The sequence below is a fragment of the Mobula birostris genome, chromosome 1, assembly GCF_030028105.1.
Source record: "Mobula birostris isolate sMobBir1 chromosome 1, sMobBir1.hap1, whole genome shotgun sequence".
NCBI classification, from domain to species: domain Eukaryota; kingdom Metazoa; phylum Chordata; class Chondrichthyes; order Myliobatiformes; family Myliobatidae; genus Mobula; species Mobula birostris.
This window is the reverse complement of record NC_092370.1, coordinates 69727531-69744696: the sequence shown is the minus strand read 5'-3', so window position 1 is coordinate 69744696 and position 17166 is coordinate 69727531. Positions and strand designations below refer to the sequence as shown.

At 40.8% G+C, this 17166-nt stretch overlaps 1 protein-coding gene across 1 annotated transcript in view; it reads left to right on the top strand.

Annotated features, from left to right (window-relative positions):
• Nucleotides 1-17166, top strand: part of tmem64 (transmembrane protein 64) — a 70631-nt gene that overhangs the window by 10036 nt on the left and 43429 nt on the right. The window lies entirely within an intron of this gene.

Below are 17166 nucleotides of genomic sequence, written 5' to 3'. Positions count from 1 at the left end.
GTTGCCCATGTAGCAAGCTCCACATAGCTCAACTCAACGTAGGATTGCCTCAGGAACTTCATCTCCAGATTTTTGAATTTACTCCTGAGCCTTCCCCGTGAGTGGATATAACCACAAGGCAGTGGAGATTTGAGATCAGAGTTTTCCTTCTAGATGAGCTGATGAGCCTCACTTGCCTGAAGCAACTGGTTATAAGGTACCAGTATCCAGCTTTTGCCCCCTCTCCTGTCATTAGAAACGGTTCCACCAGGCTTAGTAGCTAAGCCACATGTGAAGGCCAGGAGTTGTCAGGCGATTTGAGGGGCACACCATTGGGAACATTTATAGCCAAGAGTGGTAGTGGGAGCTATCCCCACAACCACCCTTGGCTATGACAACATTAAGGAACCATCTTGGAACTAATATAATCTAAATGTAGAAGAAACTTGGCTTCAATGATGGGTATTTCTTGAAAATTTGCTGTAAGGCCTACTGGGATTCACACATCTGAATTAGAGACATTCCTGTATTTGACAGGGTTCCCATTGTATTATTAAATTCAAACATTCATTGTACAGTACTGTTCTTTTGGCAGAACTAGTTTCCTTTTTACCTCACTTTCATTAACTGTTCTTTTCAGCCTTGAGCTTTTGATGCCTTCATTATTATACTGTGGAGGTATGGTTACCATATCAACAGTTTTTGTTTTCTGACTTGCAGAAAAAAATGATTGGAACATCTGTAAAAATGGAGCCTGTTTACTACATGGGAACAGCCTGTATTAACCTGGAGGAAACAAAAAAAAATAGTTTTATAATGTTTCTAAGGTCTTTGTGTATGGATATTTGAGTATCAGATTAATATCATATGTTGTGATTTTGGATCCACTTAGTGTTATCAGATTTTGTAATATGAGCCTTAACCTGATGGGCATGTCTGGAATTGCCTTTGAAGCTAACTTTCATTTTCCTTATGTGCATATCTTCCAAGTCCATTCTCAAAAGGTGAAAGGTCAACTCGATTTTCCAAAGCACATTGAGAACGGGCCTTCCACACTTATCACAACCTGAGGTGGGGAATGTTGGCAGCTAGCATTGCATTATTGGGTAGAGGATGATGACTGTGTAGCATTAATTATTACAAAGCATCCATGAGGTTTGAGCTGTTGGAGATGTGAGATTCTCCAGTAGTTGGAGAGCCCTACTTTCTTCCAGCTGGTCATGTTCTCTATTGAAGCTAGCACTCTGCACTCCAGATTTCATTACTTATTATTATTGAGATAGAGTGCGGAATAGGCCCTTCCAGCTATTCGAGCCGTGCCGCCCAGCAACCCCCCAGTTTAATCCTAGCCTAATCATGGGACAATTTGCAAAGGCCAGTTAACCTGCTAACCGATATGTCTTTGGACTGTGGGAGGAAACTGGGGCACCCGGAGAAAACTCACATGGTCACAGTGCGAACATACAAACTCCTTACAGGCAGTGGTGGGAAATGAACCCAGGTCGCTGGTACCGTGAAGTGTTGTGCTAACCACTGTGCCACTGTGTGTCATCCACGGTTTGGGGTTGGAAACGTCGTCATTCCCAAAATCACACCTCTTTCTGACAGCTCACCATTATCAAAGCACTTTAAATGGGTATTTTTACACTTCTGATAATATAAGACAATTTAGCACAGTTCCAAAGGGTATAACCATAGTCGTACAGCACAGAAGCAGACCCATTGGTCATCAAATCTGTGCTAATCATCAAGTGCCCATTTACACTTCCTACGCCTGTAAAGTTAACTGTTTATTCCCCTCCATAAATGCTGCTTGACCTGCTAAGTTCCTCCAGCCTTGCTCCTATCAGCATTCCCACCCTAGATTCTATCATTCATCTAAAAATAAAAAGCAATGGTCAATTAATCTATCAATTCGTAGGTCCCTAGGACCCAGGAGTAAACCAGAGCAGTCGAGAGGAATGCGGTGCAGTTGCAGGAAGGACTGCGAACTCCACACATACCTCTGAAGGTTGGAGTCAATGCCATGTTCCTCAATCTGTAAGGTGGCGGCTTTACCAACTGTCACTACGTCTCATACTATTTAAGTACAGGTAATTAATATACATCATAAATTTAATATTTAGCTTCCTAATTCTGAAATCCCACATGTAGGCATTAAATCAGTGAATGATGCTGCCCTGCTATGATCATTGAGTGGTTCCCTGTGGAGCTGTCCAGCCCAACATCAAATAGCATTGCAAATCCATATGTACTTCTTTCAATCTGATGTACTGTATTCAGTATTCACAATGTGGACTCCTCTATGTAGGAACATTAAAAAGCAGATTTATGACTGAGTTTCTCAATCCCACTCTCTTTTTCTGTTTTCAGCCCCATTTAGTGTTCCAGTTGAACCTTCTATACACAAAGGCATGTTGTAAACTTAGGGACACATAATTTCAGACAAACGGCCTTTTCTTTGTGTCAGAACTGCCAGCTCTGATGCAAAGCCGTTGATTTATAATACCAGCTTTTGTTTTCTCTCTCCACAGATGTTGCTTGGTATGCTGAGTAGTTCCACTTTGTTATATTCAGATTTTGAGCAATTATAGTGTTCACTTCACATTTCCAACATTTTTTTTTAAAGTGATCTATACTCGCCTCCCACCTCCAGGAAGATCACCCAAAAGCCTTTTCCTCTCTCTTTTGAATAGCATCAGCAGAATTTCTGTCATTTTGGTCTCCATGCTATCACAGACACTTCATAATTCTACCACCACTGTCTTTGCAGATTAAAATGCACTTGTTTTCAACTTACCCAGATCTGACGAAAGATCACGGAGCTGAAATGTTCACCCTGTTATTCCCTTCATGGATGTTCCCTGACTTGTTATCATTTCAAGTTCTTTCTATTTGTTTTTATTTCAGATTTCTACCACCTGCAGTTTTTCTTTATTTTTTGAGAACTGGTTGGTTGCAGTCTAAGCTGTCAACAGGAAAGATGCTTAGCTAATATTTATGCAGGGGAATGATGCTGGTGAAATATGGAAGAACTGAAATTAAGGTAATTAGGTTTAAAGGTACTAGGTGTTACACTGTGCTCAGTCTCTATCAAAAATCAGTTTGGAATTTTGTTCATTATTTGTCATGTTAGCTATTTTGTCAGTGTTGCTTATTTCAATCCTACTTGTCAGTTTGTGATTATTTTGATCAAAAATTAACTCAATTTAATAAATGCTGAATGTGTTGGTGTTCAAAGTGACTTGGTTAAACCAAGATTTTGCCTACTTAACATTTTAGTAGTAGTGAAACTGAAAATGTTGGAAATAAGTAGCAGGTCAAGGAGCATCTGTAGGGATTGGGGTGGGGGATGGGGAAAGGGGAGGGTGGTGAAGGGTTAAGGTGTCAGTATCATGACCTTTGGTTTGACAAAGTGAGCACATTGCAGTGTTAATATGAATGGAGATATATGTGCAAAGATGGAAAATCACATTTTTAAAAAAAAGATTAAATTGATGTTGAAGGTGAAAAGGGAATGATGTTAAAAGATTGTTATCTGTTATTTGAAAGAAATAATAGGAAATATTAATGCAAGAGTGGGAGATCCATCTAGAAAACATGGCAGAACATTATACAATTTATTGTTGAGAAACTGGTCTGGTGGATGACAATTACAAGGCATGAGTTAAATTATATTTTTTATGTAGAGCCAGATTGGAAAAGTGATTGAATTACCATGCAGCGTTTGATTAGAATCTCTTTTGTTTTTGTCTCTTCAAGAAAAGAATTGAACTGCCAGCCTGTATAGAGTTGGCATCATATCACAATGCTGATTCAGTAAGCTGGTTACTTTTATAATACACTAAATGGACAACTTTCGTTGTGCAATTTGTAAAATTGATCACTGTACTTTGAAATACAGGATAATTTCCTTGGTTATTTTTAGCATACAAAGTTCTTGTTAGCTGTATTGAGAATTGGTTAAGAAATCAAATTTCATTGAGAAACCCATTATTGTGTTAATTTTATATGTTTCTAAAGTGGAATCTTACTTAAGGAGCTACATACTGGGAAATATTACTTAAAAAATCAGTAGTTGAGTTTTCACAAATGTTTTCTTAAAGGATAATAGAACATAGAAATCTATAGCACATTACAGGCACTTTGGCCCACAATGTTGTAGTGACCATGTATCCTACTCTAGAATTTCCCTGCCGCATAGCCTTCTGTTTTTCTAAGATGACAACTAGAAATTTGCAAACTATGGCAGTTGGTGCATATGCAGTATAAACCCATCAGGAGATACATATGCTATTCTTGTAGGAGAACAGAAATGAGTGAATGGGCTGAGATTATAATAGCTGATCATTTTAGTTAAAATAGCTTTTTATGTAGCATTTGCTGACACTTGCATATTCTGAAGGGCAATTCACTGAGTTTATAAACTAGATCCCTTCAGTTATCTTAATCTCTCTCGTGTGTTAATCATATCTTGAAACTGTTGTCGATCTTCAAATGAGAAGCATCATAAATTAGCCACACAAAACAGGATGCTACCACTTCTCTTTCTGAATAAATACCTGAAGCTAATATTTAAAAAATCAGTTGAAAATATAATCAGAATGTGTCTGGATATGCAAGTTCTCGTTGGATATTGCACACACTGCTCAGGAACTTGCACTTGTTTCTTTGTACATAAAAGGAATAAATGAAATCCAATATTTAATGAGTTATGTATTTCAATAAAATAAGTTATTGTTAAATATGCTAGTCTTTTCCATTTACATAAAAATACTTGGCAATTTTGGTTGAGTTTATTGTCTTTTAATGCTGTGTTAAACATATTTTAAAATTTCTTAACCATAGCTATTTTCCAACAGATCCACATAAATTTGAGTAGTTTTAAAGCGTTGTGATGTTGTAGGTCCAGTTCCTAATCAATGTCTCTAGTGATTGTGGAAATGATGTGTAAAAGACAAGTATTTATCAAATAAATATTGTAAATACTTGTGTAGGAAGAAATTCCTGGAAGTTTTCTGATTTACATGTTCCTAGACCCTGATTTAGATTTTAAGTGTTGGCATTCAAATACTTCTGCATGAAGTAGTTAAATTGTTTCAGATGGTTAAATCCAGTACAAAAAGCATTGGAAAGTACAGTCAGTATATGCTTTAATCCTCCTCTATCTTTGTGCCCTGTTTGTACTGATGGTATGACAGTCCAAGGTAAGTGTGCTGACTGGATTTGAACTCGCAAACTCCTAAACTGCCACCAGGAGTTCGGTAAAACTTAAATTTCTCCAGATTCCCAAGGTTATTTACCCAAAGCTGATTAAATACGTTATTTCACTGATGAAATTCTGCAGCTTATGGATGGGCACTTTGAAGATAATCATCTGTTACTGTATTTTGTCTTAAAGCAACACTTGTGATTTAGGAAACAGATAATTTTACCATTACAGGTGTCCCCTGCTTTTTGAACGTTCGCTTTACGAAACCTCACTGTTACGAAAGACCTACATTAGTTCCCTGTTTTCGCTAACAGAAGTTGTTTTCAATGTTACGAAAAAAGGCAGAACGCGATAAAAGGCAGCGCATGAAAAAAAAGCACATGCCCCGAGCAGCCGCTGTCCTCTGGATTCGGAATGGCATTCTCTCCAGCATTGCTTAAGCACGTGCCTGTGAGCAGCCGTTAGCAAGATGAGTTCTAAGGTATCGGAAAAGCCTAAAAGAGCTTGTAAGGGTGTTACACTTAGCGTAAAACTAGACATAGTTAAGCATTTTGATCGTGGTGAACGAAGTAAGGACAAAGTGAGTTTGGCTTGTGGAAGTTGACGAAGATGATGTTGAAGAGGTTTTGGCATCCGATGACCAAGAACTGATAGATGAAGAGCTGATGCAATTGGAAGAGGAAAGGATAACAATGAGTAATGATAAAGTACGACTTTAATTTTGAAAGGGTACGTCGGTTTAGGGCATATTAGCAAGATGGTTTGAATCCTTACAAAGAACTGTATGATAGAAAAATGCGCGAGGCTCAGCAGTCAATCATACTGTCGTTTTTCAAGCCTTTCACGTCAGCCACAACAGACAACGAACCTCGACTTTGGACGTCGAGGCAGGCAGAGATAGAAGAAGATGACCTGCCTGCCCTAATGGAAACAGACGACGATGAGATGGCACCCCAGTGTCCCATCACCCCAACCCCCAGGCCGTGGACAGATACCGATTCGCGGAGAATGCAGTGGTAGCCGGGAGACACACAGCTCATCTTTAAGAAAAAAGCCAAAATAAACATGCTAATTAATTATGTGCCGGGCGGCACCTAATTAATTAGCATGTTTATTTTGGCTTTTTTTCTTAAAGATGTGCTTTGTGCCTCCCGGCTACCGCCGTACCCCTACATGCTTCGCAGATTGGTATCGGTTCGCTGCCCGGAGGGTGGGGTCCACTGCGCCACCCTAACCTCCAAAGAGTCAGTCTAACACACCATCATCAGTGTGCTCGACGCTGTCTTCCTGATTCCCGTGATACTACACTGTACATACATTATTTCTACTTTATGTCGGCCGTGTATTTTTACATGTTATTTGGTATGATTTGGCAGCTCCATAGCTTAAAGGTTGCTGGAGAGCGCTTGCGCCGTGTTTTTGCCCAGAGCGCTTGCGTGAGATTTTCGCTACGGAGAGCAGTTCAGGCAATGATTGTAGGAAAGTATTTCTACTTTATATAGGCTGTGTATTTATCATATCATTCCTGCTTTTACTATATGTTACTGTTATTTTAGGTTTTATGTGTTATTTGGCATGATTTGGTAGGTTATTTTTGGGTCTGAGAATGCTCAAAAATTTTTCCCATATAAATAAATGGTAATTGCTTCTTCGCTTTACGACATTCCGGCTTACGAACCGTTTCATAGGAACGCTCTACCTTCGGATGGCGGGGGAAATCTGTACTTCCCCCCCCCCCCCCCCGCATTTCATTTCACTTCGTCAGGTATTTTTGTGACTATAGCTCCACTTGGTGACAGATCCACAGGTCTGAATTTTGTTGGGTTCCACGTGCAATTGTAGCACTTCGGTGTTACATGCTAGTAAGTTTTCAGCACAGATGAAAAATGTGGGATTCCTGATTACGCTACTGATTTTCCTGAGATTAAACCCATGAGATCTGCAAGTCCATTCAAGTGAATTGGAATTTTAGGATTACGGGGAAGGGAGGAAGAGGAAGGTAACATTCGTGTTTCAGTGCTTTTCAAGAGTTGAAAAAAAGTTCTGAATATTAAATTTAAATGTTTTTTTAATATTCTTCCATTCGGAAGCATTGAAAACCCTTGACGGATTTGCCAGCTAACAAATCTGGTGACTGTGCTTTGCTAGTTCCCAAAGACCTTTGGAGGAGTTGTGAGGGTAATCCTGCTCCAATGTAATGCTTAAATGCTGGCTCCTGCTGCTTGGGACCTTACTGGTCAAGTCCAGGTTAGTGAGATTGATGGATAAATATGGAGGCAATAGCTCTGAAGGGAAGTCCAGGCTGTTGTGCTCTGTGGAGTGTCAAAGAGTTATAGAGCATGGAAGCAGACCATTCAGCCCAACTTGTCCCTGCTGACCAAGATTCCTAGCAGGTTACCATTTGTGTAATTTGACCACTATCCCTCTAAACCTTTCCTATCATTGTACCTGTCCACTGTAATTGTACCTGCTTCTACCACTTCTCCTAGTTTGTTCCACAGACCCACCACCTCTGTGGGAAAAGTTACCCTTGGAGTCATGTTTAAATCTTTCCCCTCTTACCTTACATCTGGATAAGATAACTTTAATGGGAATCTTGCCAGAGACTGAGCTGCTACATGGCACTTCTGAATTTTAATGAAAATGTGGGGAGAAAGACAACACATAAAGGCATATAAAATAAAATCAAAAAACTGGAAAATCTCAGCAGGACAGGCAGTGTCAATAGAAAAAGAAACCATTAATAGCTTGGGTCTGAGACTTTGCATCAGAAGAGAGAACAAGTTATTCTAGGTCCCAGGGAAAGTGGGAGAGCTTAATAGGAAGAAGAAAGGAAATGTCTGATAGAGAGAAATGCAGATTCCAAGGTGCATTTAAGCTTGTATGTGATGTGTTGCAAATGCTGAGTAACTTTGCACTGCCTGGCCTCCTGTGACATGCTCAGCAGGCCATAATACACAAATGAGAGAGAAAGGGGGACAGTCAGTCCTGAATCAAGGAGAAAGTGTGCTATCTAAATTTGGAAAATTCACTATTGAGTGCTGCAGACTGCAACATGCTTGGGTGAAAGATGAGTTTTTGTTCCTTGAACTTGTCTTATTGTAACATTGCAGAAGGATGTGGACAGGGATCAGACTGGGAATGGGTTTGGGAATTAAAGTGCCAGTTGTATTTCGTTTTGAATCGTTCGCATTGCAATGTTTGTATAACACTGCTATTTATCCCACCAGTGGGAATGAACATTTAACAAGATTATTCTAGGTAACCTTTGTAATAGGATGTAACAAAAAAAGTACAACTTCACATTTACCATGTGTATTGTGGTTCACTTTAGATTATTGTAATAGATGAAATGCAGCAATCACTTAAGCTCTGAAATTGCAATTAGCTTTTGACAGTAACTTTATTCTGTTTGAGACACTGAATGTTGCTTTCAGTTACCAAACTTGAGAGTATTCTTGAATAATATTTCGGTGTGTGTCATCTGTCTATAAGTTTCTTTCTAGAAGGGTAATTTTACATGTGATTTTAAATTGTAGTGATGCCATCTAGTCCTACAGTGACACAATAGAATTGATCAAATGGTTGCTGTTCTCAATTTTTTAAATGTTGTTTGGGTAGTAACTGAAGCAGAGCAGATTCCACAGCAGTACCCGTGGCTGAATATCTGAAATGATTAAAAAGGTAAGTGGTTGTGCTGAACTTCTATTAATGTAGAGATCGTTGACTCAAGCTACTTCTCTCCAGTTCCAAATGTCCAATTTTTTTCAAATCAGTTTATTTTAAGAACAAGTAGCTCAGACATTATGCCAGAGTTGCATTTTTAGCCTCTCATATCAAGCCATATAAATTGATTTGTTTCCATGTGGTTTGCTGGACTTGAAAAGTTGAGGCAGCTGAAGAATAAATGCACTGGTGCAATCTTGATGGGCCAGAAGACCGTTTCTGTTCCGTCATTTGCTCTGATTTATTTTCCTTCAATTTCTCCTTTTAGCTGCGTAGGCCAACACAGATCTGGTTTTATTCTCATCAGGCCAATTTTGATTTGTTTTTTATTTAGAGATACAGCATGGAACAGGCCATTCTGGCCCAATGACCCATGTTGCCCAGCAACTCACCAATGTATCATTAGCCAAATTACAGAACAATTTATAATGACCAGTTAATCTAATTGGTACATCCTTGGATGGTGGGAGGAAGCCAGAGCACCCAGAGGAAACCCACGTGGTCATGGGGAGAATGTACAAACTCTTACAGATGGTACAGGGATTGAGCTCCTAACACCTATGCCTTGAGCCATAGTAGCACTGTGCTAATGGCTGTGCCACCGTGGCACCCCTTGGTACTCCCTCTATCATCTTAAACACTCATTGCCTTCACTGACAGATTGCAACTACGGTGTTTACCATCTATTAAAAAGTACTGCAGGTAGAGTCATAGAACACTATAGCACAAACCCTGCCCTTCAGCTCATCTAGCCCATGCTGAACTATTACTCTGCTTAGTCCCATCAACTTGCACCCAGACCTTGCCCCTCCATATCCCCCCCCATCCATTTACCTGTCCATATTTCTCTTAAATACTGCAATCAAACTCATATCGTCTCTCATACCTCTGTAGTTACCTTTACTCCACTATAATACCAACACATCCAGTTTTAGCGCCTCCCTTGCAAACTTCAGGTTGAATTCTATCATATTGTGTGTCAGATCAGATCCATGGCATTCTCAAAGGTGAGGGTGAGCAGCCAGAAGCCTTGATACATATTGGTACCAATGACATGGGCAGACAAAGTGAGGAGGTCCTGAAATGAGATGTTAGGGAGCTGGGTAGAAAGCTGAGAAACAGGACCTTCGGTTTAGTAATCTCTGGATTGCTGCCTGTGCCACATATCAGTGAGGGTAAGAATAGGATGATTTAGCAGGTGAATGTGTGGCTGAGGAACTGGGGCAGGGGTTCAGATTTATGGATAATTGCAATCTCTTCTGGGGAAGGTATGACCTGTACAAAAGGAACGAGTTACACCTGAACTCGAGGGTGTCCAATATCCTTGTGGGCAGGTTCACTCGAGTTGTTTGGGTGGATTTAAATTAATTTGGCAGGGGGATGGGAGCCAGAGTGATGGTGCTGAAGATAAGGTTGTTAGTTTACAAGCATAGGCAATGTATAGTGAGACTCCTAGCAAGGAGAGGCTGCTGATAGGGCAAAATTGCAGTCTACAGGTTGAATGGCAATGTAAAAGGTGGACAAAATTGAAAATACATGGCCGGAGGTGTTGTATTTGAATGCACACAGCATATCGAATGAGGTTGATGGACTTGTAGTTACAGATTGGCATGTATAATGTTGTAATCATCACTGAATCATGGCTGAAAAATAATTATAGCTTGGAGTTTAATGTTCAAGGATACACATTGTATTGAAAGGACAGGCAGGAAGGCAGAGGGTGTGGTGTTGCTCTGTTGGTTTAAAAAAAAATGAAATCAAATCATTAGAAAGAGGTGGCATGGGGTAGGAAGGTGTTGAATTGTTGTGGTTAGAGCTAACGAACTGCAAGTGCAAAAACATAGTTGTACATAGACCCCCAAACAGAGGATATGGTCTACAAAATACAATGTGAGATAGAAAATACCTGCCAAAAGGGCAATGTTACAATAGTCATGGGATTTCAATATGGAGGTAGATTAGGAAAATCGGGTTGGTGCTGGATTCCAAGAGGGGGAATTTCTAGGATGCTAACAAGATGGCTTTGTAGCAACTCATGGTTGAGCCCACTAGTGGATCAGATATTCTAGATTGGGTGTTGTGCAATAAACTGGAATTGATTAGAGAGCTCAAGGTAAAAAAACTGTTGGTGATCATCAAGTGATCGAATTCACCCTGAAATTTGAGAAGGAGAAGCTAAAGTCAGATGTATCAATATTACAGTGGAGTAAAGGGAAGTCTATAAGGCATGAGAGAGGAGCTGGCCAGAATTGATTGGAAAAGAACACTGGCAGGGATGACAGCAGAGCAGCAATGGCTGGTATTTTTGGAAGCAATTCGGAAGGCACAGGATATATACATCCCAAAGAGGATGAAGTATTCTGCGGGCATGATGACACAGTTGTGGCTAACAAGAGAAGTCAAAGCCAACGTTAAAACCAAAGAGAGGGCATATAATAGAGCAAAAATTAATGGGAAGTTAGAAGATTGGGAAGCTTTTAAATATCACCATAAATCAACTTAAAAAGTCATTAAGAAGGTAAAGATGGAATACAGAAGTAAACTATCTTGAGGAGGATACCAAAAGTTTCTTCAGATACGTAAAGTGTAAAAGAGAGGTGAGAGTGGACAACACACATGAAATGCTAGAGGAACTCAGCAGGCCAGGCAGCATCTATGGAAAAAAGTACGGTCGACATTTCAAGCCAAAACCCTTTGGCAGGACTGGAAAACAAAACTAAGGAGTAGATTTAAAAGGTAGGCGTGGGGTTGGGTTTGTTAGAGAGAAACGCCAGGTGATAGGTGAAATGTGGAGGGAGAGGGATGAAGTAAAGAGCTGGAAAGTTGATTGGTGAAGAAGACAAGACCATGGAAGAAAGAGAAAAGGGGAGGGGGAGGAGATAAGGTGAGGGAGGGAAAAGAGGATGGGAAATGAAGGGGGGGTCTGGGGGCATTACTGGAAACTTGAGAAATCGATGTTCATGCCATCGGGTTGGATGCTGTTAGGAGACAAATATCAAGGTTGTATAATGTATACATGCTTGGATAATAATAAACATACTTTGAAAGTTTGTTCTTTTAGCACTGCCTCGATTTTAAAGTTTTCATTGTTGTTCCAATATCACTGTTGGTCTTCTAATCTCAGTAATTTCTTATAGTTGTACAATCTTCCAGAATACACACTGTTCCATTGCTCCCCTTTTCAACGTTCCGGATTTTAAAAGCTCCACCACCAATGGTAGCTGTGTTTTTTGCTGCTGCAGCACTAAACTCTACTCTTTCCTTCTCAAACTAATGTGCATCTCTACCTTTCCTCTGAGCCCACTTAGAATGTACCTCTGTGGTCAGGCTTTTCATGGCCTATCCTAACATCAAGCTACTTTTGCTTGATAACACTTTTGTAAAGATGTGTTTTAGAATTAGCTGTGACTACCCTAAACTGTTGCAGAATGGCTGCGATTTGTCATGTAGAACAGCTTAAGGTCATTTGGGGATCAGCCGCAAATGATGGCTTTTCCTGTGATGCCCACATATTAGAAAATGAATCTTAAACACCTAAAAGTCAAAAGTGCCCAGTTACGATGTGACAGGTTCTTAGTGATCAATTTATTGTTCCTTGGTTACCCCAGTCATCAAAAAGAGTTGTTGGTAGTACAGTCAGTTGGCAATTAGTTGCCAAGAATTGCTGACTTGTGTTCAATTTGGGTAGTTTGTGGGTGACTTACTGCAGACGCATTTGTGCATTCCTGTGCCAAAGTGCTGAACTTTGAATGGGAGTTTGAGGTGATTGCCTAGTTCTGGATTTTATTTGATGAGTATAGGGATTCCTTGATTTACACATTTTCATTATAACATCATTAATGTTCAAGTTTGCTGACATTGCTGTCATTGGCCAAATCAAAGGTGATGAAAAATCAGCAGATAGGAGAGATTTAAAATCTGTTTTGAGAAGTGCCACAATACCAACCTTTAGCTCAATATCAGCAAGATCAAGGAGCTGATTTTTGACTTCAGAAGGAGGAAACCAGAGGTCCATGAGGCCAGTCCTCATCCGAGGTAGAGTCAGCAAATTCCCTGCTGTTCTCATTTCGGAGGACCTATCCTGAGCCCAGCATGTAAGTGCAAGTGCAAACAAAGCACGGCAACACTTCTACTTCCTTACAAGTTTCTAAAAATTGAGCATGACATCGAAAAACTTTGGCAAACTTTAGTAGGTGGGTGGAGAGTATGTTGACAGGCTACATCACAGCCTAGTATGGAAACACCAATGCCCTCGAATGAAAAATCCTACAGAAGGCAGTGGATGCAGCCCAGTCCATCATGGATAAAGTCCTCCCCACCATTCAGCACATCTCTATGTAGCATTGTTGCTGGAAAGCAGCATCCATTGTCAGGGACCCCTACCTCTCAGGTCATGCTGCCTTCTTGCTGCTGCCTTCAGAAAGAAGGTACAGGAGCTTCAGGACACACACCATTAGGTTCAGGAATAGATATTATCTCTCAGTCATCCGGCTCTTGGACCAAAAGGGATAATTTCACTTGCCCTATTATTGAACTGTTCCCACAATCTATGGACTCACTTTCAAGGACTCTCATCTCATGTTCTCGATGTTTGTTTATTTATTAATTATTATTATTTCTTCTACTGTTTGCACTGTTTGTTGTCTTTTGCATGCTGGCTTAACATCTAAGTGGGTACCGACTTTCATTGATTGTATTATGGTTATTCATCCTCCCACCACCCCACTAGGAATAGGGTTCCCCTGGTCCTCACCTACCACCCCACCAGCCTCCGGGTCCAACATATTATTCTCTGTAACTTCCACCACCTCCAACGGGATCCCACCACTAAACACATCTTTCCCTCCCCACCCCTCTGCATTCCGCAGGGATCGCTCCCTACGCAACTCCCTTGTCCATTCGTCCCCCCCCATCCCTCCCCACTGATCTCCCTCCTGGCACTTATCCGTATAAGCGGAACAAGTGCTACACATGCCCTTATACTTCCTCCCTTACCACCATTCAGGGCCCCAAACAGTCCTTCCAGGTGAGGCAACACTTCACCTGTGAGTCGACTGGGGTGATATACTGCGTCCGGTGCTCCCAATGTGGCCTTCTATATATTGGCGAGACCCGACGCAGACTGGGAGACCACTTTGCTGAACATCTACGCTCTGTCCGCCAGAGAAAGCAGGATCTCCCAGTGGCCACACATTTTAATTCCACATCCCATTCCCATTCTGACATGTCTATCCACGGCCTCCTCTACTGTAAAGATGAAACCACACTCAGGTTGGAGGAACAACACCTTATATTCCGTCTGGGTAGCCTCCAACCTGATGGCATGAACATCGACTTCTCTAACTTCCGCTAAGGCCCCACCTCCCCCTCGTACCCATCTGTTACTTATTTTTATGCACACATTCTTTCTCTCACTCTCCTTTTTCTCCCTCTGTCCCTCTGAATATACCTCTTGCCGATCCTCTGGGTCCCCCCCCCCCTTGTCTTTCTTCCCAGACCTCCTGTCCCATGATCCTCTTGTATCCCCTTTTGCCAATCACCTGTTCAGCTCTTGGCTCCATCCCTCCCCCTCCTGTCTTCTCCTATCATTTTGGATCTCCCCCTCCCCCTCCAACTTTCAAATCCCTTACTCACTCTTCCTTCAGTTAGTCCTGACGAAGGGTCTCGGCCTGAAACTTCGACTGCACCTCTTCCTACAGATGCTGCCTGGCCTGCTGCGTTCACCAGCAACTTTAATGTGTGTTGCTTGAATTTCCAGCATGCATTACCTGTGTAAAATCATTTATTGCTGTAATAGACCTTACCAGGTGGTTGTATCAACAAAACCAGCACTTGTATTTCAGCATAGATAACACCACTCTTTAACAAAACTGCACACAGGCTAAAAATTGTAGCAATAAATGAAGTTAAAGTTGCAATGCACATTAACTCTGGACATCTGCAGCTCTTCCCTTTCAAGATGTTTACTGATGATCCAGAAGGGAGGAGAGTGGACAGTTAATGTAAAACCACTTGGAAATATGCACACAGGCACATCAAATAGCACACTTTATAGCTAACTTCTGTCACAGCTTCTCGAAGAATGGTGCACAAGCTTATTTGTCTATGTGCCCTTTAACCCACCCCACCCCACCCCACATGATGCATTCTCTCAGTTCCTTTTTCAATTGTAACAAGTTTTGATCTTTTAACCTTCAGAATCAGGTTTAGTATCACCAGCATGTGGTGTAAAATTTATTATGTGGCAGCAGTACATTGTAATGCATAACAAAAATTGAATTACAGTAAGAAATGTATATATCAAAAATGAAATTAAGGTAAGTAGTGCAAAAAGGTAGTGAAGTGGAGTTCATGTCCATTTAGAAATCTGATGGCAGAGGGGAAGAAGCTGTAACTGAATTGTTGAGGGTTCACCTTCCGGCTCCTGTACCACCTCCCTCATTGATGGTAGCAATGAGAAGAGGGCATGTCCTGGGCAATGAGGTTCTTTAATGGTGGATGCTGCTTTTCTGAGGCATCGCTGCTTGAAGATGTCCTGGATGCTGGGGAGGCTAGTGCCCGTGATGTAGTAGAGTGAGTTTACAACTTTGTGCAGTGCCCCCCTCCCACCCAACCGTACCATATGGTGATGCAGCCAGTTAGAATGCTCTCCACGGTACATCTATAGAAGTTTGCGAGTGTCTTTGGTGACATACCAAATCTCCTCAAACTCCTAATGAAATATAGCAGCTGTCATACCTTCGTTATCACTGCATCGATATGTTGGGTTCCGGATGGATCCTTGGAGATGTTGCCACTCAGGAACTTGAAATTGCTCACTATTTCCACTTCTGATCCCTCTGAGGGCTGGTGTGTATTCCTTTGTCTTAACGTTTCTGAAATCAATTCTTTGGTCTTATTGCCTATTGCTCTTTTGAGAGACCTTGAAAGAGTATTTTTCACTTTTATCACAACTTGAAACAATTTTGTAGCTTGATGTGCAACTTGACCTGTATAGACTGTGGAGTGAGTAGTATGGAGGGAACTTGTGGTAATTGTGCTTCAAAAGCAGCTCGGTTGATTCTGTCTTGCAGATTACAAAATTTAGTTGTCTGCCCTAACCATACTTGAAGTAATGATCAAGTTCATGTTTGCACTAAATTTCGATGTGGCTTTTAATTAATCTGGAAACATTTGAATTGTGACATTTTAGTATTTAGTCAGAATTGTTCTCCAGGCAAGGTTGAAAGGATCAACCCTCCTTTCATGCTGGTCCCAGATACCACATCATCCTGATTGAAGAAGAGCTTGAAATGGTCATTAGCACATGAGAATACTAGGGCTAGTATTCTCATTCATGTTCAACTAACTATACTGGGCCTCTGCACTTCATCGTATAGCACTCACTTAAATATGTGAGTGCACAATTAAATAATGTGATTTTGTGAAGCAGCATATCCGGGCAGAATGTTTGGTGGTTATATAGCACATGTGAGCTGAGCTGATGAATTAAGGGCATTTCACAAATTGTACTGTGTACTGAATATCACCAAGGCGATATGGGTTTAAGTTGTTTTCCTGCATTAGTGCAAACAGGCCCAATAAGCAGCTGTTAGAAAACCCAGATAATTAGACCATGTGAGCAACAATTATTGGCTTGTGTCCTGATTCATTTATTTCCCTAGAATACAGAAAAAATGTATGGTGTTTACATTTTCAATTTTTAATTTCACATTGGTGTTAGTAAAAACACTGGGACTAATTGCTGTCACTTTGCAGTGTTTATGAAGCTTGTGTGCAAATTAACTTCAAAGTTTCATGCATCACAAGAGTGTTTAGACTTCAAAACAAACTTTATTAGCTGTGAAGTCCTTTAAAATGTCCCGAGGTCATGAAAGGTAATCTGTAACTCTGTGGCTTTCAATATTCCTTGTGCGTTTACATTTTGTTTCTTTGGGGCAAAATTGGTGTTGGTCTAGATCAGCATTGAAACAACTAAACATATGTCAGGCTGTTGTTAATTGATTACAGCTTGGTGTTCAATTAAAGGTTAATGTTCAACACTATCAGTATTAATAAGAAAGACCAATGCAATATCAGCATTCATTTCAGGCGAACTGAGGTATAAAGGCAAGGATGTAATGCTGAGGCTATATTAGGCATTGGTCAGACCACATTTGAAGTATCGTGAGTTGTGTTGGGCCCTGTGTCTAAGAGAGCGGAGAGGGTTCAGAGGAGGTTTACGAGAATGATTCAGGGAATGAAAGGAT